Below are 26857 nucleotides of genomic sequence, written 5' to 3'. Positions count from 1 at the left end.
TTCACTCGCAACTATGAGGTGAGCAGTTTTTCTCCTGCATGCACTTCCATCATGAGTTCCTTTCTCACCACAGGTTGAAAATAACATGGTCAATTATTTCAAGAAACCCCAAAACTGAGTTAAAATAAACCTTCTTTCATTATGAGTTATCTCAGATTCTTATTATACAAATGGAAATCTGACTCACATACTCCTTCTGGAACTCAAGAAACAAACAAAAAGAACAATAAAAGAAACACAAAAGCAGAGAAAAAAAACGCACAAAGTTAATAGAAGGAAGAAAATAAATAAATTAGAACTGGGGGGGAAAAGATAAAAAAATATTGAATTTTTTTGATCTGTTAAAACTATTGTCACATTTGAGAACTTTGAGCTGGATTAACTAAGTGCTCAGTTTGTGCTGATATAACAAAATATTTCAAAATTGGTCATTTATACTCTATAGTGAGTAGTAGATTGAGAACAGAGAATAATATCTTACAGTTCTGGACGAATGAAGATCAAGGTGCCAACACTTGGGTCATATGAGTGCTGCTTTTTGCTTCCAAAGTGGCATTTTGCTGTGTCCTTATGAGGTGAAAGGCAGATAAACAAGAGAATGCTTTCTTCAGCCTTGAAGCCTTTTAAAAGGGTTCTCACCCCAGAAGCCACACTGCTTTATTTCCCCACTATTTTTTATTGGTGCTTTGCAGATCCACATAAGGATGGGATCTGTTGTTATATTTGTACATGCATATAATATAACAATATCATTTAGACAAAGTCACTGCATATCACATCCCTCTCCCCGCCTTGACTCCTTTCCTCTCCCTGGTCTCTTTCCTCTATTCTGCTGATTTCCTTTTGATTTTCATGAGATTTCTAGGTCTCCCTACACTTTTGCCTTTTTTCTTCCTAGCTTCCTCTGTGAAAGCAAACATGATATTTGACCTTCTTGGTTTGGTGTATTTTGCTTAATATACCGACTTCAAGTTCCATCCATACTTACTGCAAATAACATAAATTCAATTTTTCAATTTTACTTATGGTTGAATAAAACTCTATTGTGTATATACCATATTTTCTTTGCATTCATCTGTTGATGGACACCTAGGCTGGTTTCATTATTCGGCTATGATGAAATGTGCTGCAAAAAAACATGGATATGCACTTATCCCTACAGTATGATGCTTTAATTCCTGAGGATATATCCCAAGGAGTGATATATAGCTGGACCATATTGTGGTTCCATGCCTAGTCTTTTGAGGAAACTCCATACTGATTTCCATAGTGGTTGTTCTGATTGCACTCCCACCAAGAGCGTAAAAGTGTTTTTTTCTTCTCCATTTTCTGTCTACAATTTATTATGACTTGCATTGTTGATGAGTGCCATTCTGACTGTGTGAGGTAAAATCTCAGGGAACTTTTGATTTGCATACCCCTAAACAATAATGACACTGAATATTTTTTCACATATTTGTTGGCTGTTGGTACTACTTATTTGAAAAATGTGTGTTTAATTTATAATTTTATTTGTTTTTTGAATGATTTCTTTTTTCAATGTGGGGTTTTGTTGTTTTCATTCTTTATCTATATTATCCTCTCAAAAGGAATAGCTAGAAAAGATTGTCTCCCATTCTATCTGTAGGATCTATCTTCAAATTCCTACTTGCTTCCTTTGCACTGAAGATGATTTTTCACCTAATTCCATCTTCTTAAATTATTCTTGACATTTTTTGCAGCACTTTCAGCTGGTATTGTGCATGTTTTTGCCCCATTTCTAAATACTGTTCATAGGAGATTAAGTTACACCATGAATCATTAAGGGAACAGCATCATTCCAGCTATATACCATCCCATTCTTTCTCACCAACTTTCATGTCCTTACAAAAATTCATTCGATTTATTGCAGTAGCCCCCAAATCTTTAACTCCTTTCACCACAAGAAGTATGAATTCAAATCATATCATCTTCATCTTATGTGAATCATACTCAATGTATGACAAGTTCTGAGGACCATCTCCCTCCAGGTATGAGACTATGAAATCAAGAGTTATGTGCTTCTCAAACACAATGGTAGTACAGGCATGTGATAGACATTCCCTTTGCAATGGAGAGATAAGGCAAGAGGAAGTATCAGATCCATTAATCTAAAATCTGACATGAAAATCCACATTAAAGTTTAAGCTTGGGAATAAGTTTTTAGACTCTTAACCTGCCTCCTAGACACTGGAATGTGGGTTGGTTCCTCCAAATTTCAGGACCTGCTGTCCTTTTGTCTATGCTGGCTACAGCACTGATTATAGGTTTCCTAGGTTGAAATACGTGCCTTGGGCTCTCCCAGGTAGGGGCTACAAGCAGGTGGCTCTACAGTTCTAGGATCTCCGGATAAGACCAATTTCCATGGTTCCACTAAGCATTGTCCTAATGGAATCTCTCTGTGTTTATAAACCTGTAATCCCATGGTCATTAGCCTAGCAGGGAATATTTACGCAGCTCAGCCTCTGTGGAAAATCTCTGCCTTGATGCCAAAGCTCTTGGAAACTTATTTTAAAAAATGTAGGATGGGTATCCATGTCTGTTCCTCTCTTCCATATTTGTGCCTGCAGATTTAGTTCAATACATATGTTTCTCAGGATTACACCTATAGATTTGGTAACAGAGTCCTGAATAACACATAAGCCTGCTTGGGCTATGGCAGGGCTGGCATAGTAGTTTTGCATTAGAATACAGAAAGAAAAATTTTGAAGCAGTGCTAATAAGTCAGGCCCTGAACACCAAGAATTTGTGAATCTTCTAGAACCCTTCTTTGAACCTGTTATTTCTTAATGTTCTGGGACTGTGGTGGAATTGACGTCCATCAACATCTCAGAAAAGCTTTCAGGGTCATTCTTCCATTATCTTGATGAATAGCTTCTGGTTTCCTTCTGTCCATATTAATCTCTTTATCAAAACATTGCTTAGTCACACCCTTTATATTCTCTTCCCTGGTGGAGTCAGGGACAGGAGAGCAGTGCCTGTCCCAACCCCTGGCTTGCTGACATTCATACCAAGAATCTTACCCTGGCTGCTGTCCTGTTCTGGGCATCTTTGGCTGTTCTCCTCTGGGTGTCCAAGTAGGAGGGTTTCCTGTGTTCTGAGTGACTTCTCTCCTGTGCACAGGCTGCTTGTGTGTATGAATGCAGAAGGCGGCTTGGTAAAGTTGTTCTTTTCTTTCGTATCCAGTATCTGAGAAAACAGTCTCAGATGATTCTATATCCTGATCAAAGTGACACCAGGCAGGTCTTATCTCTGAGATCTTTGTGATATCAGGTAACCTGAACAGCCATGGAGTCCTAACTTGCTTTAATTAAGGAAACGCAGGTTCTCCCTGGAGGTGTTATCCCCTGTTATGGGTCAATGACAGGTCCTAGAGTGCCTGGTTGGATTTGGGGGTGATGAAGTCCCGACCAGATAGACCCTCAGTCCTGCTTCCTCTCCCCTAGAAGTCTTACCAGCACTGTATGTGAGTTAAAAACTGCATGGGCCACAGAAATATCAGGAGTTTCCTACTCCTGCTCCTTTCTCTGTGTGTGTATTTGGAAACTGAGCTGGAGAGCTGTGTACTCTTCCTGGTGCAGAGGTGACTCACAAGTTTCTCACTGAGATAGGCCCTGGCATATCCACACATTACCAGGTGCCCACACTTGAAGAGCAGGGATGAGGGTCAGCCCTAGGGCGGGCACTCAGGTTGGGGCTTAAGCAGTCACTTGGTAGGACCTGTGAAGGACATGTTGAAGAACAGAGGGTTCTGGCTGAGAGGCATGGTAGGAGGGACTGTGGAGTAAAGAATGGAGCAGGGACACGGAGCGTGAAAATGAACATTGAAAACAGACAGGCACGAGGACAGTGCGGTGGCGAGAGGTCACCCTGGGTGTACTGGACTAACAATCCAGTCCAGGGAGGTAGATGGGTGGCAGGTGTTATTGAGGTGGGACCAGGCGGAAAGGAGTCTGGTCCAAAGGTGGGGCAAGGGCGTAACTGTCCAGTGCCTTGGCTCCTTAACCCTAGACCAACTTTGTAGTGGCTGCACCAGCCTTGGGTCTCCTGTTGCCGCTCATCCTGCAGCTGTCCATCCAGGTCGTGGAGGTGAGCACTGATAGGCACCCATATGATGGCTGGGTAAGCAGAACGAAATGCTTGTGCTGTGAGGAGGCATCTTTCACCCCTGCCACTAGGCAATTTCTGTGCTTTCTCTATTGCCCTTGGCCCTGATGGTGCTCATGAGTACTTGCAGACACACCTCTTAAGGTGCAGCTCAGATCTTTCCTTCCCCAGGACTTGTGAGGCCATTCACCCTCCTGGGTACATTGCATGGAGAGCCTACTGTGTGCTAGGCTGCATGTTATTTGAGGGATGTTATGGAGGTAAGTCCATCTTGTGCCTATAAGCAACGTGAAATCAGATAAATGGAGGGAAGAAGCCCATCAATGTCTAGGGTAGGACTTGGCATTCAGTTGTGACCTTTCCTGCTTGTATATTGAAGACCTTCAGGCCAGATTTCCCTGGGCCATGTGAGTTTTGAGTAGGAAATATAATTGGGCATCCCTGATGCCACTACTCTCCCTGCCCACAAACAGATCATACAGAATCAGTGAGTGATTGACCCATGACCTGGTGTGTGCATCTGTGCATGTGTGTTGCTAAAAACAGCAGGTGGCATTTGACTTTCAGTGATGATTTCAAAATGTCCTCAAGTTTAAGATATTTTTGTATGAGAATATTAAAATTACATTAAGATGTTTAACAGAGAGTACTCATCACACATTTTGGAAAATTAAAAATCTAAAGGCTTCTTAAAAGAAAGTTAGAATCACTGGGTTTTTTCTTTCTATATTTTGCCCTGTTTTCCAGAGAAATCATCACTTTCTCTGTTCTTTCTGTTTCATATTGTGCATAACTATTATATCTAAATCTTGGATCTTTTCTCTTCCCCAGATTATATATTTTATTTTAGATTTTACATTTTTCTCGAAGCCTTAATATCATTTAATAGACAGGTGAGAGTGAACGTCCTCACCAGCTAAGGGAGGAGCCAGGGAGAGAGAACTCCTGAGGGGACTTGCTGTGGACCTTGATGTGGTGGACCCAGTGCAGAGCTCAGGCAGTGCTCCCAGGACTGCCAGTGGACCCTGATCTCAGGACAGAGGACTGTGTTTTTTTATTCCTTGCAACTGATCTTTATATATGTATAAAATCTTTTCTGGAGATCAGTAATGGTTATTTCAACAACAAGGTTTCTAGTCTTTTGCACATTATCTTTCTGCCTTTTGACTACTTTGCCTTTACTACTCTTACTAATCTTTTATTTTTCTTTTTTCAGTTTCACAGTGATGGAACTTCAAAGAGCAATGAAAATCCAAAGGGACACTTCCTTCATCTCTAGACCTGAGTTTGTGAGAGAAGAAATGTTCCCCTGAAAGCACAGCTGGTGAAAGTAAGGAGCATGTTCAGAGCCACTTGGGCATTAGGGTGGAAATACTGGGGGTGACTGGGAGTCCTGGGCTGCCTATGACCATTAACATAAATGAAAGCAAAGAGTAAAGTGAGTCAGATGTCAAGGTGGGGGGGAGATTGGGGACAGGGGTGGGGGACTGTTGATGGTGAGAGTGGTAATACTGAACTTGAGTATTTTGTGAGCTTCCCATCTTGTACCATCTGATGGAAGTATAGAGACTTACAACAGTCTTGAATCTTAATGGGGATTGGCTTATTTCGCTTAGCATATTCTCCAGCTCCATCCAATAACTGCAAAAGCCATCATTTCATTCTCCTTTATGCTGAGTAATATTACATTGTGTATATATATCATATTTTTTTGTATGCATTCATGTGGAGAACACCAAGGTTAATTCCATAGTGTAGCTATTGTGAGTGGAGCTGTTATCACTGTACTTTGCTGATTTTAAGTCCTTTGGGTACAGACCAAGGAGTGGGATAACTGTGTCAAATGGTGTTTCCACTCCAAGTTTTTAGGAAACTTCCTACTGCTTTTCATAGTGGTTGCACCATTTTGCAGTCCCACCAGCCATGTATGAATGTCCTTTTTCCACATCCACACCAACATTTACTGTTGTTTAAATTCTTAAAAACTGCCCGTCTGACTGGAATGAGATGAATTCTTAGAGTAGTTTTGATTTGCATTTCTCCAATAGCTAGAGAAGTTGGACATCTTTTCATATATTTGTTGATGCATTATATTTCTTCTGTGAAATATCTGTTCAGTTTCTAAGCCCATTTATTGATTGGTCTATTTGTTTTTTTGGTGTTAAGATTTTTGAGTTCTTTATATATCCTGGAGATTAATGCTCTATCTATGGTGCAGATGACAAAGATTTCCTTACTTTCCATAGGCTCTCTTTTCACATTATTGATTGGTTCATTTGCTGAGAGGAAGCTTTTTCATTTGAATGCAACTCATTTATTGATTCTTGATTTTACTTCTTGTGCTTTAGAAGTCTTCTTAAGCCATTCAATCCTAAACCAATATTGGGAAGACTTGGGACTACTTCTTCTGTTATTAGAAGAAGGGACTCTGTTCTAGTGGTTATATCTTTCATCCACATTGTATTGAGATTTGTGCATGGTAACAGAATGGGTTTATTTTCATTTTGAGACATGAGGATTTCCAATTTTCCCAGCTTGATTTGTTGAATAGGCTGTTTCCTCCAGTGAATATTTTTAGCACGTTTGTCCAATAGGAGATAATAGGTCTCTGTGTCTTGTATTTTTCACCATTGTTTTTCATGTTTGTTTTGGTGCCAACACTTGGCTGTTTTTGTTACTATACCTCTGTAGTATAATTTAAACTCTGGTATTGTGATGCCTCCTGCTTCACTTTTCTTGCTAAGTATTGCTTTGTCTGGATTCCTTATTTTTCCAGTGAAATTCACAATAGTATTAGATCTCAAAGATTCTCATATTGAAATGCAAATTAAAACTAACCTAAGATTCCATCTCACCCCAATTAGAATGGCTATTATCAAGAATCCAACTAACAATAGGTATTGGCCAGGATGTGGGGGAAAGGGTATATGTATACATTGCTAGTGGGATTGCAAATTAGTGCAGCCACTCTGGAAAACAATGTGGAGATTCCTTAGAAAACTTGGAATGGAACCACCATTTGACCCAGCTATCCCACTCCTTGGCCTATACCCAAAGGACTTAAAATCAGCATACTACAGAGATACAGCCACATCAATTTTCATAGCTGCTCATTTCACAATAGCTAGATTGTGGAACCAACCTAGATGCCCTTCAATTGATGAATGAATAAAGAAGCTATGGTATATAAACACCAATGGAATATTATTCAGACATAAAGAAGAATAAATGTATGACACGTACAGGTAAATGGACAGTGTTGGAGAATGTCATGCTAAGCGAGATAAGCCAATCCCAAAAAAACCAAAGGTGGAGTGATCTCTCTGAGAAACGGATGATGATACATAATGGGGAGTGGGAGGGAGACAAGAAGGGAGAAAGGATGGATTGTATAGAGGAAAAAGAAGGATAGGAGGGAATGGGGGAAGGAAAAATAACAGAATGAGACAAACATCTTTACCCTATGTACATGTATGATTACACAAATGATGTGACTCTACTTTGTGTACAACCAGGAAAACCACAATTGTACCCCACTTGTGTACAATGAATCAAAATAAATTAAAAATTAAAGACTCTCATATTATTTAAAGTGACCAGATAATACATATAATGATTATTTCTAAATAGTTATAGAATTCAAACAGTGTTCAAAATATGAAATGTAATTACATATTATCAAAACAGAATAGAAATAATTACAAATAGAAAGTGGAAAGTACATGGGAAATTAATGAGAACTTATTCTGTTGCAATTTAAACCCTCCAATGTGGAATGAAGATCCAATCAGACAGGAAAAGAAGGAATTGCGGAAGATGTTGAACATGTTTTCATATAATTGCTGATGGATTATAAATGAATTGTAGTACATACTAATACACTTCCTAAAATATGGTTCAGAATGTCAAAATTATTTAGAGTACAAAATATGGTACTGAAGATAAATTAAAAGTGTCTAAAACTTGGTAGACAGATGGTATTAAAAAGTACAAAATTCAAGCATGTGAAGATCATCCAGTAGAACAAGAAAAGATGTTGCAGTATTAATTAGGCTACTGGATTATCAAATTTAAGTACACTATCTTCAAGCTGAATTGATACAATAATTCATATTTCAAAATCAAGATGATACTATAGACTATGAGGACTAAGAAAAAAAGGGTGAAAAACTGAAAGCAATCCCCCTAAAAACTGGAACAAGGCAGGGATGCCCTCTTTCACCACTTCTATTCAACATCGTTCTTGAGACTCTAGCCAGAGCAATTAGACAAACCAAAGAAATTAAAGGGATACAAATTGGAAAAGAAGAACTCAAACTATCCCTGTTTGCTGATGACATGATTATATATTTAGAGGAACCTGGAAATTCCACCAGAAAAGTCTTAGAACTCATAAGTGAATTCAGTAAAGTAGCACATTACAAGATCAATGCTCATAAATCCAACGCATTTTTATATATGAGTGATGAATCTTCAGAAAGAGAAATTAGGAAAACTACCCCATTCACAATAGCCTCGAAAAAAATAAAATACTTGGGATCAATCTCACAAAAGAGGTGAAAGACCTCTACAATGAGAACTATACAACACTAAAGAAAGAAATTAAGGAACACCGTAGAAGATGGAAAGATCTTCCATGTTCTTGGATAGGAAGAATTAATATTGTCAAAATGGCCATACTACCTAAAGTGCTATACAAATTCAATGCAATTCCAATTAAAATCCCAATGACGTACCTTACAGAAATAGAGCAAGCAATTATGAAATTCATCTGGAAGAATAAGAAACCCAGAATAGCTAAAACAATCCTTAGCAGGAAGAGTGAAACAGGGGGTATTGCAATACCAGATCTTCAACTCTACTACAAAGCAATAGTAATAAAAACGGCATGGTATTGGTACCAAAATAGAAAGGTAGATCAATGGTACAGAATAGAGGACATGGACACAAACCCAAATAAATACAATTTTCTCATACTAGACAAAGGGGCCAAAAATATGCAATGGAGAAAAGATAGCCTGTTCAACAAATGGTGCTGGGAGAATTGGAAATCCATATGCAACAGAATGAAACTAAACTCATATCTCTCACCACGCACGAAACTAAACTCAAAATGGATTAAGGACCTCGGAATCAGACCAGAGACCCTGCAGATTATAGAAGAAAAAGTAGGACCAAATCTTCACCTTGTTGGTCTAGGATCAGACTTTCTTAACAGGACTCCCATAGCACAAGAAATAAAAGCTAGAATCAACCACTGGGATAGATTCAAACTAAAAAGCTTTCTCTCAGCAAAGGAAATTATCAGCAATGCGAAGAAAGAGCCTACAGAGTGGGAGAATATCTTTGCCAATCATACTTCAGATAGAGCACTAATCTCCAGAATCTATAAAGAACTCAAAAAACTCTACTCCAAGAATTCAAATAATCCAGTCAACAAATGGGCTAAGGAAATGAACAGACACTTCACAGAAGAAGATCTACAAGCAATCAACAAATATGGAAAAATGTTCAACATCTCTAGTAATAAGAGAAATGCAAATCAAAACCACCCTAAGATTCCATCTCACCCCAATTAGAATGGCGATTATCAAGAATATGAGCACCAACAGGTGTTGGCGAGGATGTGGGGAGAAAGGTACACTCATACATTGCTGGTGGGGCTGCAAATTAGTGCAGCCACTCTGGAAAGCAGTGTGGAGATTCCTTAGAAAACTTGGAATGGACCCTCCATTTGACCCAGCTATCCCACTCCTTGGCCTATACTCAAAGGACTTAAAATCAGCATACTACAGAGATACAGCCACATCAATGTTCATAGCTGCTCAATTCACAATAGCCAGACTGTGGAACCAACCTAGATGCCCTTCAATTGATGAGTGGATAAAGAAACTGTGGTATATATATACAATGGAATATTACTCAGCCATAAAGAATGATAAAATTATGGCATTTGCAGGCAAATGGATGAAATTGGAGAATATCATGCTAAGTGAGATAAGACAATCTCAAAAAGCCAAAGGACGAATGATATCGCTAATAAGTGGAGGATGACACATAATGGGGGGAGGGAAGGGTTAGTGTTAGGGTTAGAGTTAGGGTTAGGGAGGGGGGCAAGTATGGAGGAAGGAACTGCTGTATAGAGGGTAAAGAGGGGTGGGAGGTGTGGGGGGAAGGGAAAAAATAACAGAATGAATCAAACAACATTACTCTATGTAAATTTATGATTACACAAATGGAATGCCTTTACGCCATGTACAAACAGTGAAACAATATGTATCCCATTTGTTTACAATAAAAAAAAAATAGATCTAAAAATAAATAAATAAATAAATAAATAAAAAGCAGGTAGAGATAAAAAGCAGAATATTTCAAAGAAAAGCAATAGGAGTAATCCCCCCAAAATATCAATAATGGAAAGCAGAAGGCAGTAGACTGATATTTTTTAAGTTACATAGCATTAATGCAAGAAATATGAGATTCCTGTATTTTTTTATTCTTGATTTATAAGTATAAAGAAGAATAAGTTGGACTGCAGTAGTGTTTTTGTCAGAATGTGTGCCTAGTTCAACACCCAGCACCTCAAAGAAAAACAAACAAAGCAAAAGAATGAGGAGAAAAATCAAGCCATTTCAGAAAAAAACATTAAAGTATGTTGTCACCAAAAATACGTCTTTAAGGAATTGGAGCTCTGGATCCACTTCCCCTCTTGAGAGTCTTTGTCTGTCCTCTCCTTCAATGAAACTTGCTTTGCACCTCCCCAAAAAATCATTAAGAGACTTCTGAAAATGTACTGTGGATAGAAGGATTTTGAAACTTCAAAGAGAAATTCACATATAGGAGGAAGCTATATCTGAAGAACAGGAAAATATTTAAAGAATACTTACAAAAGAATGGCAACATTTAATTGGGAGAGAAAAAGGACAAAATGAAAATAATATTAAACTGTGCATAGAAAATGATAACATCATTATTGGAGATGAATTTTTCCTAAATCTATGGAAGAGTAGTATGGAAATAACAAATGCATGTTATGATTTTTAGTGTTTTAACATAGGTTCAAAGAAATAGAGAACATTTGAAAATCTAATAGAAAGGAGAAACAGAAAAGCAGACGGTATTCCTATTGTGACTTTACAGGATTGCTGCATATTTTTGGTAAAATCTGTATCTTTTGAGAACAATCTCACGCAGTCTATGGCTTGGTTTTATCTCTACATTATCTTTTCTGGAGCAGAAATGTTCAATTCCAATGAAATCTTGCTTAATAATAATCTGTATCTTTTGAGAACAATCTCACGCAGTCTATGGCTTGGTTTTATCTCTACATTATCTTTTCTGGAGCAGAAATGTTCAATTCCAATGAAATCTTGCTTAATAATAATAAATGTGTGCTTTTGTTGAATTATGTAGAAAGTCTTTGTCAAACCCAAGGCCTTCTCATTTTTCTCTTAGGTTTGTCTTGTGAAAGTTTTATAATTTTGCATATGTGCCTGGCTTCCATTTTGAGTTGATTCTTGGGAGGGTTTAAAATCTATGTCTCGATTCATTTTTTTTAGCATGTGAATATCCAGTAATTCCAGCACCATATATTGAAAAAACTATCTGTTCTTCATTGTGTTGAATTGCTCCTGTGTCAGTGACTTTGTAACTACATTTATTTAGGTATGTTTTTGAAGTGTCTCTCTGCTTCACGGATTCATTTGGCTCTTTTTTCTGCAGTGCTCTATTCTCTTGATGATGTGACTGGATAGTAAGTCTTGAAGTCAAGTCCTCCAACTATGTTCTTCTCAATATTGCATAGTTTATTGTGGGTTTTTTTGTGTTTTCATACAGATTGTAGCATCTGTTTGTCAATATCGACAATATAACTTACTAAGAATTTATTTGGGATTGCATTGAGTCTATCGGTTAAATTGGAAACAACTAAGATCTTGAAAAGTTTGGGTCTTCCTCTCCATGAAGATGGAACTTCTCTCCATTTATTTAGTTCTTGTTTGATTTTTTTGATCAGATTCTGTTTTCCTATTGTAGATTTTACAAAGACTATGTTAGGCTTATGCCTAAGTGTTTCATTTTGAGGGTGCTAATAAAAATGGGATTGTGTTTAATTTTTATATGAAGTTCAGGGTGATAAATTGTGTGAGCACAAAAGCTGTGACATGATGGAAATAATGGATGACTTGGTCTTTGAAGCTAGTTTCACTCTCTTCTCTGCCACTACTCTTGACCAGTTTGTTTTGAAATCTTAGTACGTTTGACAATACAAAAGGATCAAGTACAAGGAAAGGATTTAGTTTGGAGTATAATAATAATAAGATGAAAAATGCCATAAATTTGATAACTGTCATTTTGAACTATCCATGTAATATTTTTAACCTTTAATCTAAAATGCCCATAAATGCATGGTTGCATTATTCATTTAAGTGCTATCTTTATTACACTAATGTAAATTACACCTTTGAATATGCACTCACTCTACAGTTCTTATGCTGTATACTGCTGAAGTGATACTGAAGAGATAAATAGAAGCCAGGTAAGTGTGAAGAATCCAAAAAAGTACAATCCAGTAGCAGGTAGACCATAAGGGATTCCAGGAGGTGATTTTATTTATATATTTTGGTACTAGGGATTAAACCCAGCGGCACTTAAACACTGAGATACAGCCCTAGACCTTCTGCTATATATATATATTTTTTTTGAGAACGAGGCTGGTTAAATTGTTTACAGCACCAATTACTGAGGCTGGCTTTGAACCTGTCATCTTCCTGCCTCACCTCCCAAGTTTCTGGGATTACAGGCATGTGCCATCATGCCCCCACTCCTTGGTTTGTTGTTTCTTTTAGTGGAAATCAACACGATTCATTTCCTGATCCTGTAGAGAGAGAAAATTTGGTCATTTGGATATTCAGACTCCATCTTTTGCACTTCTGAACTCATCATAATTCCACATCATTCCCTACCCTGGGGAACATCCTACCTGTACTCTTATGTCTACCTATCTTGATACCATCCTCAAATCAATTTGTAGAACATTGACGCTGGGTACCTAAACCAAACAACACCTAGAGATAGTGTATTTTGTTGCCACCAGGATTTAGAGTCGCTTCTACATTTTATTTTTTCATTGATATCTAAATTATCTTCATTATGATGTGACAGAATTCAGGGTAATATCTCCATTCCTTTTGTTTTTACTAAGAGTTGCTTTGTGGCATAAGATATGGTCTATTGTAGAGTAGAATCCATGTGCTTACAGGAAGAAAGTATGTTTGCTCCTTGATGGATGAAATATTGTATATGTCTGTTAACTCTCAATTATTGATTGTATTATTTAGTTCAATACCTTCTTCATTTAATTTGTTAGGAAGATTATTCCAAAAGTGAAAAAGGGATGTTCAATGCATCCAATATTATTGTTTGTCATCTATTTGACTCTTAAATCTGAGAAGTTTTTTTTTTTTTTTGTGGTACATAGAGAATGCCTTATGCAATATGGAATATGTTTTGTCCATTCTGATTAACTTTGGCTTAAAGTTCACTTTATCTGACATGAGTATAGAAACCCCTGCTCATTTACACAATCCATGTGAGTGATACAACTCTTCCCATGCTCTATGGATGTGTTTGCCTATGAAGTGAATGTCTTATAGACAGCAAATGATTGTGTCTTCCTTTTTCATCCAATCTGTTGGTCAATGTCTTTTGATTGAGGACTGTAGGTAATTAACATTCAAGGTTAATATTGAAATGTAAGTTGTAATTCTGGTCATTTTTTTATTTCTGGTTTTTAAGTTGAACTAGTTTCTCCTTCCATGATAATTCTCTGGTGTACATCTTTCCTTTCATCCTTTGAACTTGTGCGTTTCCATTTCACCACCATTCAATTTTTTGTGGTGAATGCTCTATAGAGCAGAGTTTCTAGTTGTGAATTCTTTTAACTTTTGTTTAATCATGGAAGATTTTTTATTTCATTTTCAAATCTGAAGCTTAGTTTTTCTGGACACAAATCATTGGTCATCCTCATTTTTTTTCATATGTTGAAAAATATAATTCCAGAACCTCCTAACTGTGAATGTTTGGGTTGAGAAATGGCCTGTGATTTCAATTTGTTTCCCACTATATATAATGCAATTTTTTTCTCTCCTGGGCTTTAAGATTCTCTCCTCATACTGTATGTTGAGCAGCTATGAACATTGATGTGGCTGTATCTCTGTAATAGGCTGATTTTAAGTCCTTTGGGTATAGGCCAAGGTGTGGGAGAGCTGGGTCAAATGGTGGTTCCATTCCAAGTTTTCTAAGGAATCTCCACACTGCTTTCCAGAGTGGCTGCAATAATTTGCAGCCCCACCAGCAAAGTATGAGTGTCCCTTTTTCCCCACATCCTCGCCAACACCTATTGTTGCTTGTATTCTTGATAATCGCCATTCTAATTGGGGTGAGATGGAATCATAGGGTAGTTTTGATTTGCATTTCTCTTATTACTAGAGATGTTGAACATTTTATCATATGTTTGTTGATTGCTTGTAGATCTTCTTCTGTGAAGTGTCTGTTCATTTCCTTAGCCCATTTGTTGATTTGGTTATTTGTATCTTTGGTGTAAAGTTTTTTGAGTTCTTTATATATTCTGGAAATTAGCACTCATCTGAAGTATGAGTGGCAAAGATTTTCTCCCACTCTGTAGGCTCTCTCCTCACATTTCTGATAGTTTCCTTTGCTGAGAGAAATCTTTCTAGTTTGAATCTGTCCCAGTCATTGATTCTTGCATTTATTTCTTGTGCTATGGGAGTCCTGTTAAGGAATTCAGATCCTATGCTGACAAGGATAGGATCCTATCCTATTTTGAAGATTTGGACCTACTTTTTCTTCTATAAGATGCAGGGTCTCTGGTGTGATTACAAGTTCCTTGATCCATTTTGAGTTGATTTTGTAGCAGGGTGAGAGATAGGGGTTTAGTTTCATTCTCCTGCATATGGATTTCCAGTATTTGCAGCACCATTTTTTGAAGAAGCTATCTTTTCTCCATTGCATATTTTTGGGACCGTGGTTTAGTACGAGAAAATTGTATTTATTTGGGTTTTTGTCCATGTCCTCTATTCTGTACCATTGATCTACCTGTCTATTTTGGTGCCAATATCATGGCACATTTGTTACTATTGCTTTGTAGTACAGTTGAAGTTCTGGTATTGCAATACCCGCTGCTTTGCTCTTTCTACCAAGGATTGCTTTAGCTATTCTGGGTTTCTTATTCTTCCAGATGAATTTTATAATTGCTTGCTCTATTTCTGTAAGGTACATCATTGGGATTTTAATTGGAATTGCATTGAATCTGTATAGCACTTTTGGTAGTATGGCTATTTTGACAATATTAATTTTGCCTATCCAAGAACATGGGAGATCTTTCCATCTTCTAAGGTTTTCTTTAATTTATTTCTTTACTGCTTGTAGTTCTCATTGTAGAGATCTTCCACATCTTTTGTTAGATTGATTCCTAAGTATTTCTTTCTTTTTAAGCTATTGTGTATGGGGTGGTTTTCCTAACATCTCTTTCTGAAGATGCATCACTTATGTATAAAAATCATTAGATTTGTGAGCATTGATCTTATATCCTGCTACATCACTGAATTCACTTATGAGTTCTAAAAGTTTTCTGGTGGAATTTTCTGGTTCCTCTAAGTATATAATCATGTCATCAGCAAATAGTGATGGTTTGAGTTCTTCTTTTCCTATTCGTATCCATTTGATTTCCTTGGTCTGTCTAATTGTTCTGGCTAGAGTTTCAAGGACAATATTGAGTAGAAGTGGTGAAAGAGGGTATCCCTGCCTTGTTCCAGTTTTTAGGGGGACTGCTTTCAGTTTTTCACCATTTAGAATGATAGTAGCCACTGGCTTAGCACAGATATTCTTTACAATGTTAAGGAATGTTCCCACTATCCCTATTTTTTCCTAGTGTTTTGAGCATGAAGGGGTGCTGTATTTTATCAAATGCTTTTTCTGCATCTATCATAATAATCATGTGATTCTTGGCTTTAAGTCTGTTGATATGGTGAATTACATTTATTGATTTCCATATGTTGAACCAACCTTGCATCCCTGGGATAAAACCCACTTGATTGTGGTGCACTATCTATTTAATATATTTTTGTATGCAATTTGCTAAGATTTTGTTGACATTTTTTACATCAAAGTTCATTAAATATATTTACTTTTCTGAAATTTCCTTTCCTCTATATCTGTCTGTCTGGTTTAGGTATCAGGGAGATATTGCTTTCATAGAATGAGTTTGGGAGGGTTCCCACCTCTTCTGTTTCATGAAATACTTTGAAAAGTATTGGAAATGAGCTCCTCTTTAAAGGTTTTGTAGAACTTGGCTGAGAACCATCTGGTCCCAATCTTTTCTTGATTGGTTGGCTTTTGATGACTTCTTCTATTTCATTACTTGAAATTGATGTATTTAAACTGTGTATGTCCTTCTGGTTCAGTTTAGGTAATTCATATGTCTCTAGAAATTCGTTGATGTCTTGGAGATATTCTATTTTGTTGGAGTACAGATTTTCAAAATAGCTTCTAATTATGTTTTGTATTTCACTAGTGTCTGACGTGATATTTCCTTGTTCATTCCAAATTTTAGTAATTTGAGTTTTCTCTCTCCTTCTTGTTAGTGTGGCATAGTGTGGCACATATAGTGTGGCATATAAATTTTGTATATTTTTTCAAAGAACCAACTATTTGTTTAGTCGGTTTTTTTTATTGTTTCTTTTGCTTCAATTTCGTTGATTTCAGCTCTGATTTTAACTATTTCCTGACTTCTACTCCTTTTGGTGTTGCTCTGTTCTTCGTTTTCTAGGACTTTGAGCTGTAGTGTTAGGTCGTTTATTTTTTGACCTTTTCTTCATTTATTGAATGCACTCCATGAAATAAATTTTCCTCTAAGAACTGCTTTCATAATGTCCCAGAGATTTTGGGATATGATATAACTTTGTTCTTGTTTAGCTCTAAGAATTTTTGAATCCCCCCCACCAGGTCTTCTGTTATCCATTCATCATACAATAGTGTATTATTTAATCTCCAGGTTTTGGAGTAGTTTCTGTTTTTTACTCTGTCATTTACTTCTAATTTCAATCCATTATGATCTGGTATAATATAAGGTATTATCTCTATCTTCTTGTATTTGCTAACATTAGCTTTGTAGCATAAAATATGGTCTATTTTAGAGAAGGATCCATGTGCTGCTGAAAAGAAAGTGTATTCACACATTTTTGGGTGGTATACTCTATATATGTCGGTTAACTCTAAATTATTGATTGTGTTATAGGGATCTATGGTTTCTTTGTTCAATTTTTGTATGGAGGATCTGTCCAGTGGTGAGAGAGGTGTATTAAAATCACCCAGTATTATTGTGTTGTGGTCTATGTGATTACTGGAATTGAGAAGAATTTGTTTGTTGTACATGAATGAGCCACTGTTTGGGCATAGATATTTGTGATTGTTATGTCTTGCTGATTTATGCTTCCCTTAAGCAGTATGAAATGTCCTTCTTTATCCCTTCTGACTAACTTAGGGTTGAAGTCCTCATTATTGGATATGAGGATGTATACTCTGGCTTTTTTGCTGTGTCCATGTGCATGGTATATTTTTCCCCATCCTTTTACCTTTAGTCTGTGGGTATCTCTTTCTATGAGACGAGTCTCTTGCAGGCAGCAAATTTTTGAATCTTTTTTTAAATCCATTCTGTCAGTCTATGTCTTTTGATTGATGAGTTCAGGCCAATAACATTCAGGGTCATAATTGAGATATGAGTTGTATTCGTGGTCATTTAGCTCATTTTTTTTGACACAATGGTTTCTCCTTTATTTGGCTCTTCCTTTAGAATAGTTCCTCCCTTTGCTGATTTACAACACTGTTTTTCATCTCTTCCTCATGGAATATTTTGCTGAAAATATTCTGAAGTGCTAGCTTTCTATTTGTAAATTCTTTTACCTTTCGTTTATCATGGAAGGATTTTATTTGGTGGTCAAATCTGAAGGTACGTTTTGCTGGGTTTAAGATTCTTTTTCTCGGGTTCAGTCTCCAAACTCTTTGTTTTCTGCCCCTGTCCTTTCAAATTCCCAGTCTGGCTCTTTATCAGACAGTCCTGCCTGCAGCTGGATTGAGGGGAAGGGGAATGGCAAGTGGGTTTCCATGACCAGATGTCTCCTCTGTAAAACTCTCTCCATACTTGCTTTGTTCCTGGTACTTAGTTCCACCTCTATCATGCAGCATGGGTTTGCCAGGCTGGTTTACTGGGCCTCACTCAGGTCTGTGAGAAATTGACTTCCTCAGCTGCTGTGGGGACCTTGCTCAGGCTGCAAAATGGTTCCTTCCTTTGCCCTCTGCACACTGTTGGGAGAGATGCAGTTTTTTGTTTCCTGCAAAAGATATTTTGCAGCAGCCCAGGCAGTGTTTGGTCTCTAAACTCTGCATACCCAGACATGCCACAGTCCTCCTCAATATGCAGTTTACTTTGAATCCCTTATCAATTTACTGTGTTCATGGAGTTACTATTCTGGCTTGTGCCTATGGTTGCTGCTGTAGCTTCCATACCTGTGACACTGGGAATTCCTTCTCTAATATATTTCATCTTCTTAGTGTCCAATCTCTTTTGAATGTACAGTATTAAATTCCTGCAAACCACCTCCTAATTTTCATATATTCATCCCTCTTGTAGAAAAACTGCCTGTCTACCTTTCTTGGTTTAATGCCACAGACCATATAGGGAAGTGAACTCTCTATTCCAACAGCTTGTCTCACCCCTCTTTTTCTTATTAAAAATGTAATAATTCAGACAGCGAGACAGTGAATTCAAAATTCTCTCTGGTTATGATTGCTTTTAATTGTCTTTATTTTACCCTCACTCTTGAAGTTGCAAAACAAATGAGTGTATACCATTTAAAAAATTGTTATGAATATAAGAAGCTAAATGAAAGTGACATGGTGAGTACAAAGATAATATCTTTGTACTTTAAGATGCAGAAAAGAAAATGAGAGAAGAATCAAGGCATGTCACTACAAAAAAATCAATGAAAAATGAATGAAAAACCTAACATGCAAACCACAGAGGAAAAGAAAAAAAAAAAATGCAACCAAATAGTGCACAATTAACAAAATGGCAATAGTAAATACTACCCTATCCAATATTACATTAAGGGAAATGGATTAAACATCCCAATGCAAGTACATAGAGTGATTGACTGGAAAAAATAATGAAAAGCAGATTCCTCAACATGACGTTGAATTTATATTGAAGGACACACAGAATGAAAGGATGGGAAAATATTTCATGGAAATATTAAACATAAGCAAGCTGGGTGGTCACATGTATATCCAAAAGAAGAATTTAAATTTATAACTGTGAAGAGTCAAAGGAAGACTCTTTATAATGATAAATCATCAGTCAATGGGACAAATGGAAAAAATTATCAATATATACCCACCCAATATCAGAGCATCAGAATACATAAAGAAATCATTTTGAGAACTGAAGGGAGAAATAGTAACACATTAGTAACTTTAATTACTAGAACTTTAATACCCCAGTTTCAATAGGGACAGAAGATCATTAAAGAAATAGAGGCTATAATAACACTGTAGATTAAATGGACCTAGGAAACATAGAAGGCCCTTTGCACCCAACTACAATAGAATACAAGTCTTCTCAAGGGCGCATGGAACACTCTCCAGGACAGATATATATCTATCTGTATAATAAGTAACTGAATAAGTATAAACTAATCAAGAGGATTGAAATCACACCAAGTATATATTGTCCAATTCTAATGGAATGAAATTAGAAAGTAATGGTAGAAGGAAAACTGAAAGTTTTTCCAATAGGTAAAAATGAAACCACACAGTTTTGAGCAAGCAATGGATCAAAGAAGAAATCAAAGTGGAAATTAGAAAATAACTTTAGGTGAACAAAGTGAAAATACAACTTACCAAATCTTATTGCATGCAGCAAAAGGGGTATTACAATTGAAGCTTATAGTGATTTATGCCTGTATTTAAAAAGAAGGAAGATCTTAAATAATCAGCCTAACTTTAGACCTTGATGTAACTTGGATCCTGCATGTTTCCCCATGGTCCACAGGTTAAAGGCAGGGTTCCCAGTGTGATGCTACTGGGGGATGTGGGAACCTGTAATGGGTGTGTCTTAGTGGGGGGTGACTTTGAATGAGGAGGGTAGTGGGACTCCAGCCCCTGCCTATTCTGTCTTTCACTCCCAGCCAGGAGGTGATCAGGTTTGCTCCTGCTTGCACTTCCATCATGAGTTCCTTTCTCATCCCAGTTAAAGTAACATTGTCAATCATGAGAAGACACTCCAAAACTGAGTTAAAATAACCTTCTTTTGTTATGAGTTATCTCAGATTCTTATTATAGAAATGAAAGTCTGACAAACATACACCTTCAGGAAATCAAAAAACAAACAAAAAGAACAAAAAAAGAAACACAAAAAAACAGACAATAAAAGCAAAATATCCCAAAGTTAACAGGAAGAAAATAAATAAAATTATACCATGGAAATAAAATAGATAACAGAAAAAATTAATGATTTTTTGTTTTGGTCCTTTAAAAAGATTATCACATTTGAAAATATTGAGCTGGATAACTAAATGCCTCAGTCTGTGCTTCTATAACAAAATATTTCAAACTAGGTCATTTATACTCTATAGTGAGTAGTAGATTGAGAACAGAGATTAATATCTTACAGTTCTGGAGGAATCAAGATCAATGTGCCAACACTGGTGTCATATGACACCACATTATAAATATTATTAATTTTTTTTCTTAACATCACTCTTTTCCATATTCACTCCTATAGACTTACTACTTATGTGCACCATAATTAGAAAGAGGATAATGTCTGCATCATGGTAAAGAAATACTAAAACTACCTTAAATGTTAAACAGTAAAAGAATGGTATTTTTATATGCTGTAATATAGTTTTTAATTGAGGCACATAAATGAACTAACATGGAAGGAACTCTGAAAACAATAGTTTACAAATCATCCTACTTAGGTATAACCAATGAAGCAGTTCATAGCTATAATTCATTACTATGTAAATACGAAACACTCTGAAGATCTCAGATCTGATGCCAATAATGAATAAGTAATTGAATGGCTTTAACAGTAGAAGGGAAGACTGTAAATACTCATCCTGAGTTTACACAAAATTAGCATCAAGTACTAAAGGTTTTCTGTTCCACAGTTATACATGATATAGTTGGAATAGATGAATGCTGGTGAGTACCTTGTCAGTACAACTGCACTTAAATATGTTTTTTTTTTTTTTCTTCTTCTAAGCTCTCTGCTAAATTGTATGCTTTCTGATTCCAGTTTCTCTTTATTTTCTTCTAAGGAAGTTTCAGTGTCTTGACCTCTGCCTGATTCACTGCATTTAGGTTTGTTGTCCACCTTTGGTGATTATTCCCTGCTGTTTGGATCTCTTTCAGTTTTACTATAACTTTTAGGAGAAAATGTATTATTCAGGATAAATGTCCTCCTAATAATTCCCACTCTGGTGTAGGAAGAAAAGGCAAAATGGGGCAGTATGCAACCTCATCAAAATATTTTAATCTCAGTCCTACTTACTTTATTATTAAATTATCTAAAAAAAAAACAATAGAAGGGCTTAATAGTCACAATGTAATTATGTCTTCTGATGTGTGCTGTAATATAAAACCATTCCTAGAAGCTATGGACTTTAGATGTTTCATTTTTGTGTCTTAGCAGACTTTGGCTCTTGTGCTCAAAAATCCCCTGAACAGAATAAACGCACTTCTGTGCTGAACACCTTGCTGGATGGCTCCAGAAATGGTCACAGGGAAAAGTTATGGCCCTGAAGTGGATATCTGGTCTCTGGGTATCATGGCTTTTGAGATGGTCCAAGGAGAGCCTCCATACCTCCAGGAAGGTCAAGGGTAAGACCAATTTAAAGGTAGCTTTAATGTAAGAAAAATATTTTTCCTTAAGATGTACGTAGAACTTCCTTCTGTTTTTCATTGGTCAAGAATTTAGAATCATTTGAGAAAACCTAATCTCTGCCTTTACTATGAATCCACAAACCACATTGCTTCTGAGATATAGAGCTGAATGTGTGGGCCAATGAATATAGAGTTTTATTAGTAAATGGTATGGTTTCTTGTTTGAAGTATAAGTAAGAATATTCTCACCTTTGTAAATAGTGATGTAGCATAGTATGATACCTTTTTATTAAAAATAGTTTTTTAGTTGTCAATGGATCTTTTATTTGATTTATTTATATGTGTTGCTGAGTATTGAACCCAGGGCCTGAAATATGCAGGGCAAGCTTCTATCGCTGATCCACACCTCCATCCATAGATGTTTTCCTACACACTTAATGTACATTTTCCTACATATTTAAGTACCCTGAATGTGGAAATCATGTTATCAAATTAGAACTTCCACCTCTGAACTTCAAGGTCCAGAAAAGAGAAAAGCAAGTTCACAACTGTGAGAAAGGTATATAACTGATAACGTTCAAGTCCATTCTCAAACAGAGTAGACTTTGAACAAGTAAATACTCTAGTAGGTGAGGTGAAGAACTTTACCTATCTGCTTTAGCCCCACATCTTTAGAAATTAAGGAAATATAAACCCAAACCAGAGAACACCACTTTATACCTTATGTCAGATAATAACCAGTGCTGGTAAGAATGTGGGAAAATTGAAATTGTTGGCGAGGCTCAGTGGTGCACACCTGTAATCCCAGGGACTTGGGAGGCTGAGGTAGGAGGATTGCAAGATGTAAAGCAGCCTGGGGAGCTTCACAAAACTCCTTCTCACAATAAGAGAAAGCAGGCTATGGATATAGCTTAGAGGTAGAACACTCCTGAGTTTAACTCCTAGTACTACAAAAATAAAAATGAAAAAAATAAGATTGAACTTCTCATGTATTCCTGGAGGGATTTTAAAATAACTGCTTTAGAAACAACTTGACAGATGCTTAGAAATTTAATATTCAATTACCACATGACCTAGCTATTTCATTTCTAGGTATGTACCCAAGAGTAGGAAAAGGATATGTCCATGGAGTAAGAGAGGTAACTCAATGGTAGAGTGCCCAGCTTGCACAAGGACCTGGGTTCAATTCACAACACTGCCAAAAGAAAAAAGGGAACAATAGCACATGTGCACAAAAAAACTTACAGCAAGTGTCCATAGCAGTATTTTAGAGATGAGCAAAAAGTGGCATCCACCCAAATAGCTGTCATTTGATGAACAGTGGAATATTATTTGGCCATAACAGGGAAAGAGGTACTGATGAGTGTACAAACATTGACCCTTGAACGTTTTAGGCTAAACAAAAAAAGGCCAGATAACAGAGGGAAATGGATTTAGATAATTTTTCCTGAATGTTTTTTCCCCATTGCCAAAGATTCCAGTTCTAATAAGCAATTATAATAATTTCCTGGTGATTACTTTAGAATAACTTTCAGAATAATGTCCAAAAACCTGTAGTATTTTGTATTCATTAAGCCAGTATTAAATTTTGTACCTGCCTTGTGCTAGGCAGTGTTTAAGTTGATGCCTAAAGAACCAACAAAAATTCCTGTTGTTGTAGGACATACATTCTATTGGAAGGGGAGAATCAATCCGGTAAATAGGAATTGACTCTTTCGTTTACCATTGACATTTTTAAGTTTGTTCTACTGAGTTATACACGGGGTAGAATGCATGCTCCACTTAAGATTGTTAAACAAAGGAACCAACAGAGATTCCATTACACAGATGAATAGATAAAGCAATTGATGCTTCAAATACTCTTCCTGGTAAGGGGAGAGAGAGAGAGAGAGAGAGAGAGAGAGAGAGAGAGAGAGAGAGAGAGAGAGAGAGAGAGAGAGAGAGAGAGAGAGAGAGAGAGAGTCCGGGGTTTGCTTTTAAAAGGGTGCATTTGGAGGGCTGCACTGACTGAGGTGACATGTGGACACAGGATGTAAGAGAGAGATGTTTATTTACTTAGAGAGAACATTTCCTGGTACACTGGAAGATCGTCAAGGATTTCAGCATAGTTACAGTGCAATGAGCAAACAATACACAGTAAGTTCATCAGGGAAATGAGTTGCTATGTAGTAAATTGTGAGGATTCTGACTTTTTATCTAAGATGGGAATTCTGAATTTTACTGTAATAATCTTGGCACATTTGAGAAGACAACAGGATCAGAGTACAGGTAAAAGCTTAGGTTTTGGTATAATAATAATAAGATGAAAAATGCCAAGATTTTGGTGACTGTTGTTTTGAACTATCCATTGTAATAGTTTAACTTTCCATCTAAAATGCCCATAAATGCTTGGCTGCATTATTTATTTATTATCTTTATTACACTAATATTAATTACATGTGTGATTATTCTCTCATTCTCTAGTTCTTATGCTCTATACTGCTATGTCAGTCATTTGTGGGCTTAAGGAGTAGATCAATGCTATCAAATGCTCTTGAGGCATTAAGTTGAGAAAAGAAATTGATCATTTGCTTTTTCAGTAGGAAAACCACATCCGACATTTTCAAAGCAGTTTTGATGGAATGGGAGGTGGAGATAGGAAGTGAAACTGAAGAAGTGTTGAACGGTAACCTTTGTGCAAGGAGAAGATACAAAAAAGTCACTTAACTGTGAAGATCACAAAAAAATACTAGCCTGTAGCAGGTGGACCATGAGGGATTCCAGGAGGTGGTTTTATTCATTTATTTTGGAACTAGGGATAAAACCCAGGGGCACATACTTACTGAGCAATGTCATCAGCCCTTTTGCTATTTTTATTTAGAGACAGGGTTTGTCTAAGTTGCTTACAGCCTCAATAAAATGCTGAGGCTTTCTTTGAAATTGTGATCTTCTTGCCTCACCTCCCAATTTGCTGGGATTACAGGCATATGCCACCATGCCCCACTACTTGTTTGTTTAGTTTAATGGAAATCAATACAACAAAATTTGATCCTGTAGAGAGAGAAAGTTTTATCTCATGAATATTCAGATTCCAACTTTTGCAATTCTGAACTCATCGAAATCTTGCATCATTCTCCTCCCTGGGGAATATCCTACCAGTACTCTTTAGTCTACCTATCTTTATACTGTCCTGAAACATGTCACATAAACCAAAATTCATCCAAGTATAGTTTATTATGGAGTCTCCAGGTGTTAGTGTAGCTTCTATTTTTTATTTTATTATTGATATCTAAATTAACTTCATTATGATCTGATAGAATTCAGGATAACATCTCCATTCTTTTTTTACTGAGTTGTTTGTGGCATGAGATATGGTCTATTCTAGGGAAGAATACATGTGTTGCCAAGATGAAAGTGTATTTGCTCATTGAAGGATGAAATATTCCCTATATGTCTGTTGAGTCTAAATTATTGATTGGATTATTTAGTTCTGTACTTTCTGCATTTAGCCTTTTTTACAAGATCAATCCAGTAGTGAGGGAGGTATGTTAACTCTACCCAGTATTTTTCTTTGTCGTCTATTTGATGCTTGAAGCTGAGAATGTTTGTTTGATGTATATGCATGCACATAAGATCCCTTGTGCAATATAGAATGTCCTTTTTTGTCCCTTTGATTAACATTGGCTTAAAGTCCACTCTTTCTAATATGAAGATAGAAACCCTTGCTTGTTGACACAATCCAGGTGACTGATACATTTTTTTTCCCATGTGCTTACCTTTAGTCTGTGGATGTATTTGCCTATGAATAGAGTGGCCTAGAGACATAATATTGTGAGGTCTTCTTTTATCATCCAATCTCTCAGTCATTGTCTTTTTTTTTTTTTTTTTTTTTTGCGGTACTGGGAATTGAACCCAGGGCCTTGTGCTTGGGAGGCAAACACTCTACCAACTGAACTATATCACCAGTCCTAGTCTTTGTCTTTTGATTGAGGAGTGTAGGCAATTAACATTCAAGGTTATTGTTGAGATATAAGTTGTATTTCTGATCATTTGGGTTTATTTCTGGTTTTTAATTTGAATTAATTTCTCCTTCCTTGATAATACTTTGGTGAAGTTCTTTCCTTTGCTTCTTTTCACTTGTTATTTCCATTTCATTCTCAAGGAAAATTTTGTTGAGAATATTCTATAGAGCAGAGTTTCTAGTTGTGAATTCTTTTAACTTTTTTATCATGGAGGTTTTGTATTTCATGTTCAAATCTGAAGCTTGTCTTTGTTGGGTACAAAATCGTTGGTTGCCATCCTTTTTTTTTAATTCATACTTTGAAATATATTATTCCTGAACCTCCTAGCTTTGAATGTCTAGGTGGAGAAATGTCCTGAGATTTCAATTGGTTTTCTTCTATACGTTATGTGGTTTTTTTCTCTCATAGCCTTTAAGATTCTCTCCTCATACTATACATATACTATACTATATGTTAGTCATTTTCCTTATAATGTGCCTTGATGTGGGGCTGCTGTAGTTTTGTACATTTGGTTTCTGCAAGCCTCCTGTATTTGATTTTCCATTTCATTCTTTAGGTTTCAGCAATTTTTTCATAGGATTTCATTGAATAGTTTGTGCATTCCTTTGGTTTAAAATCTGTGCCCTCATCTATCCTGTTAAATCCTAAGTTTGATCTTCACAGCTTATTGCATATTTTTCAAAGTTCTGTTCATGGTCTCTCAACATCTTCTCTCCATTGTCAACTTGGTTTTCAAGATGACAACTTTTGTCTTTATTGATTAAGAA

At 36.5% G+C, this 26857-nt stretch overlaps 1 long non-coding RNA gene across 1 annotated transcript in view; it reads left to right on the top strand.

Moving 5' to 3' along the window:
- LOC306671102 overlaps window positions 1–24781 on the top strand; it is a 60813-nt gene extending 36032 nt beyond the window's left edge. The window contains exon 3 of the long non-coding RNA XR_013766585.1: window positions 24672–24781. This is a non-coding gene — a long non-coding RNA (uncharacterized lncRNA). The remainder of the gene's footprint in view (window positions 1–24671) is intronic.
- Window positions 24782–26857: the final 2076 nt, after the last annotated feature.

Source organism: Sciurus vulgaris, assembly GCF_902686455.1.
Source record: "Sciurus vulgaris genome assembly, chromosome: 10".
Lineage (NCBI taxonomy): Eukaryota > Metazoa > Chordata > Mammalia > Rodentia > Sciuridae > Sciurus > Sciurus vulgaris.
This window is presented reverse-complemented; position numbering and strand designations above follow the sequence as displayed.